A 5,279-nucleotide genomic window follows, 5' to 3' on the forward strand; every position below is an offset into this window, starting at 1 on the left:
CCAGATAGCTCCGGCTATTGGGCAATATAGAAATGTAATTAATAAATAAATAAACAGTAATCCAAGGTGCGCTTTACCCTTACATTGGATCAGGATTGACGTCATGAGTAGGCATTTTACCTTTACATTGGATCAGGGCTGACGCTAAGGGTCCAGCAGGAGTCCAGTGACGAGAACCTCTTGGAGTTTCTCCACCTCTTCACCAATGCAACTTGCTTGTTCACCTGCCTCTCATAGGTGAAGGAGGAGTTGGAAATGCCCCGGCCTGAGCTTGCTCCCTGGCTCTCTGCCCGTCAAGCAAGCAAGTGGTAGCGATGATGAGAAAGCAGTAGCAACTGGTGGTGACAATGGTGGTGAGAAAGGAGACTCACTGAGGGAGGGGAGCCATGGAGGGGTTCTTGCCCAAGTTCATAGGGGCAAGGCAGTGCATCTCCCCACCCCACCCCATGAATACCAGTCCTGACATAATCTTGAGACTGGGAACAGTGACTGCTTATACTGCGCCTGCCCCATTCATCTTTGCTAGGGTGACCATATTTTGGAAACCAAAAAGGAGGACAACATGGTCGCCCCATAGGGGCGTGTCCAGTACCAAGGGGGCGTGCCCACCCAAACATAGCCTTGGTCACATGTCTGATTTTACAGCACACAATTAAGACAAATCTGTCCTACATAACATCTTAATGTTAAAATCACTGAAACAATGTCATAACCCTCCAGTTTCTCTCTGTTTCTTCAGTGCAGTTTCCCGTTTTTGTTTTTGTTTTAGAACGGGGAAAATGAGGTATTATATCTAAGAATGCTGTTTCACCATACGCATTTGAGCTATTCTAGGGTGACCATATTTTGGAAACCAAAAAGGAGGACAACATGGTCACCCCCAAGGGGGCGTGTCCAGTACCAAGGGGGTGCGCCCACCCGAACATAGCCTTAGTCACATGTCTGATTTTACAGCACACATTTAAGACAAATCTGTTCTACATAACATCTTAATGTTAAAATCACTGAAATAAAGAACAAGTGAGAGATTCAATGTATCTGAAATTAACTTCACTCACTCCTACTTTTGTAGGTTTTGCTGTACTTTGAAGCTTTTGCTATACTCTGTGTGTTACATTCTCCCCTTCCCTCAAATATCTTTTCTGACTGTATCTTCACTCATTGCAAGCTGCTGTTGTTGTTAACAGGGTTTGCTACTGGCCCCAGATCTGTTTCAAATTTGGTATGGCTAAAGCTCTACCTAAAAGCTATCATGGTGCCAACTTTCAGCTCTTTATCTTTAAAAATGACGGATTTAAAAATAATAATTTTAAAACCTCCTTTTTAAAAAAAATCCTAAAAAATCAATGGATGAACGTATCTGTTTCAAATTTGGTGTGGCTAAAGCTCTACCTAAATCCTATCATGGTACAAAGTTTCATCTCTTTATCTTTAAAAATGACAGTTTTAAAAATAATAATTTTAAAACCTCAATTTTTAAAAAATTCCTAAAAAATCAATGGATGAACAGATCTGTTTCAAATTTGGTGTGGCTAAAGCTCTACCTAAATCCTTTCATGGTGCAAAGTTTCATCTCTTTATCTTTAAAAATAACAATTTAAAAATAATAATTTTAAAACCTCAATTTTTAAAAAAAATCCTAAAAAATCAATGGATGAACGTATCTGTTTCAAATTGGGTGTGGCTAAAGCTCTACCTAAATCCTATCATGGTACAAAGTTTCATCTCTTTATCTTTAAAAATGACGATTTAAAAAATAATAATTTTAAAACCTCAATTTTAAAAAAATTCCTAAAAAATCAATGGATGAACGGATCTGTTTCAAATTGGGTGTGGCTAAAGCTCTACCTAAATCCTATCATGGTACAAAGTTTCATCTCTTTATCTTTAAAAATGATGATTTAAAAAATAATTTTAAAACCTCAATTTTAAAAAAATTCCTTAAAAAATCAATGAACGGATCTGTTTCAAATTTGGTGTGGCTAAAGCTCTACCTAAATCCTTTCATGGTGCAAAGTTTCATCTCTTTATCTTTAAAAATGACGATTTAAAAAATAATTTTAAAACCTCAATTTTTAAAAAATTCCTAAAAAATCAATGGATGAACGGATCAGTTTCAAATTTGGTATGACTAAACCCCTTCCTAAGAGCTACCATTGTGCCAAGTTTCATGTCTTTACCTCAAAAAATGACGGAGTTATAAGCATTTTTGTTAATTCCCATTTGAGCTGCTCTTCGAAAAAATCCGGATTTCCCCTCCCCCCGGATTTGCCATCAAAAACCTGGGCAAATCCGGTGATATGGTCACCCTAATCTTTGCTTTCAGTTTCCAGCCAGGTGGAGAAGGCCCAGGGCAGGACAGGAGGTCAGTTATTAAACACAGGAGTGAGGAGGGGATGCCCTGGAGTTTAACTAGCGCTGCGGGAGCACTTGCCTCGCAAAGAGCTAGTAGCATGACCAGGCTCCTCCGTGCCAAAGTAGCTCCGTTCTGAGAGGGGAAACAGCACTCGTGCTGTGCGCATCTGCCCCGTGGTCCATCTCTACCCTAGTTCCTCACAACGTGGAGGACAAGGCTCAGCCAGGGGAGGTCAGTAAATTAAACCTGGGAGTGGGAATGGGGATTCCTCAGTTCAGAGCGGCTGCAATGCAAATGGGAAAACATGGAAGGGGCAATGAGTGTGGCTTTCTGGCAGGCCCAGCCAGGCAGCACTGCAACCTGTTAGGCCTTCGGATTGGTAGCCTGTGGGAACGCCTGCTTCATAAAGCATCCCTCATTGACTGTGGGCCTAGACCTACCTGTTAATCCGATGGAGAGTAGGGGCGAGCCCGTGCTGCAGCTAGCGCGGGCCGTCGTCCCAGTCTACATGTGACACGCGATGGGGTAAGGGAAAGCCCCGTCGCGTTGGCCATTTTGTTTTAAACTTAAAGGGGCCATGTGCGCAGGAGCGCACCAACAAGGTAGGTCTTTTTTTTTAAAAAGGGTTCCCCACTCCCCCTGCCCCCGATTCCCCCCACAATGTCTGATGCCCCCGCCCGCCATGTCCGATCCCCTGCCCACCCCTGCTCACCCGCTCGCCATGTCTGATCCCCCGCCCACCATGTCCAATCCGCCTGCCCCCCCACTCGCTCGCCCACCATGTCTGATGACCCCTCTGCCCCCCCCGGCTGTGATCTCCGATCCCCCCCCGGCTGCAATCTCCCCACCCTGGCTCCGCTCTTCCCACTCTGGCCCCCATCTCTCCCCCCCCTGCGATTCCCCCCCCAAGCCCAATGGGCACAGCGCTGTGCCCAGTGCACAGCTTCTCTTGGCTACTCGCGAGTAAGCCGCATAGCCGGGAAAAGCCGCAGAACCTGCTAGACCTTCCGCAGCCCCAGGCTCAGCCCGGGGCTGCGGAAATACTGGGCCACAACCGGTGCAGGTTATCCCGAGTCAAGGAAGGGTTTAGCCCAGGCTGACCCCGGGATCCCTTGTGCATCATCTGTGCAAACTCTCATCTAGCAACGGCCTGTGACTATGGAGATCATTGGCTTCCTGCCCTGTTCCATGTGGCACTTTAATTTAAAGTGAAGCAATGGGTTGCTTTTCAGCCCACAGTGAGGTGAGGTGAAGTGGTGGTGATGGTGGACACATGAAGGTCACCCATCTTGGAAGTGTGTGTGTGTGTGTGTAGGAGCGGGAAGGTATTGTCTGAATCGTCAATCCCTGCCAATTGCACAATTATAAGGGAAGAGGCATGCCTTATGTACACTGGCTTTTTGTGGTCTAACCGCCACCTCTGACCTCCATACACATGCATGGGATTGAGCTGTTAATGTTGGTATGTGAAAACATCATAAAATCATATACTTTCATCCACAAAGGCTGAGAAAATGCTGAAAGAGAACATAAGGGAAAGGGAAAGATGGCCAACGGTCACATTATAAGGATCGCCGTTCCAAATTTCATTCATGCACATGGACATCCACAGGAAGGGGAAAGGAGAGGCAGTTGACCCCTTGGGGATAAGCATCATCTCTAGATTCCCAGGTTTTATTTATTTATTTAAATCATTTAAAGAAAGTCAGGCTGTAGCTCTTGTAAAACATGAAATTGACTGTAGCAGCAATGCAATTTATTACAGGTTAGAATAAGGGGGGGAGGGGCGGGGAGGGGGAGGGGGAGAGAGAGAGAGAGAGAGAGAGAGAGAGAGAGAGAGAGAGAGAGAGAGAGAGAGAGATTGATTCAAGGGAACCTGTCATTTTCAGCTCTTGCAGAAGGCCCAAGTAGAATCTCTCCCCGTCTCTTCCTTGGTTTTTACCATCTTTTCTCATTTATTATAGAAATAAAGAAACCTCTGTGAATGTATTGTGCATTGCCTGTAAACCAGAGCCTAGTAGTGGATTGCAAACTGAGCAGGTAAGCCCCACCCCCAAACCAATATTAACCATGCCCTTCAACCCTGTAGGGAAAGCCTCGTGTGGTGCAGAGTGGTAAGCGGCAGTTACTGCAGCCGAAACTCTTCCCACGGCCTGAGTTCGATCCCAGCGGAAGCTGGTTCTCAGGCAGCCGGCTCAGGTCAACTCAGCCTTCCATCCTCCCGAGGTCGGTAAAATGAGGAACCAGCTAGCTGGGGGAAAGGGAATAATGGCCGGGGAAGGCAACAGCAAACCACCCCGCTACAAAGTCTGCCAAGAAAACGTCAGCGAAAGCAGGCGTCCCTCTATGAGTCAGCAATGACTCAAATGCTTTGCACGAAAGGTTCCTTTCCTTTTTTCCTTTCAACACTGTAACGACCTTTGGCCTAAAAGACCATTAAAAGGACGAAGGGAGTCATGGAAAGAACTGAGGGTTTCACCTGTGGGTGGAAAAACATTGTCTGGTACAAGTTCTACCCACGGTGAAACAAGAGACGTTGTATGCACATTTCTCAGTGGCCTGTCTATACACTGTCTATACTCATAGAATCATAGAATAGTAGAGTTGGGAGGGGCCTATAAGGCCATCGAGTCCAACCCCCTGCTCATTGCAGGAATCTACCGCAAAGCATCCCTGACAGATGGCTGTCCAGCTGCCTCTTGAAGGCCTCTAGTGTGGGAGAGCCCACAACCTCCCTAGGTAACTGGTTCCATTGTCATACCGCTCTAACAGTCAGGAAGTTTTTCCTGATGTCCAGCCGGAATCTGGCTTCCTTTAACTTGAGCCCGTTATTCCATGTCCTACACTCTGGGATGATCAAGAAGAGATCCTGGCCCTCCTCTGTGTGACAACCTTTTAAGTATTTCGAAGTACTCCGTTGTGG

This window comes from Elgaria multicarinata, chromosome 3 (genome assembly GCF_023053635.1).
Source record: "Elgaria multicarinata webbii isolate HBS135686 ecotype San Diego chromosome 3, rElgMul1.1.pri, whole genome shotgun sequence".
Taxonomy (NCBI): domain Eukaryota; kingdom Metazoa; phylum Chordata; class Lepidosauria; order Squamata; family Anguidae; genus Elgaria; species Elgaria multicarinata.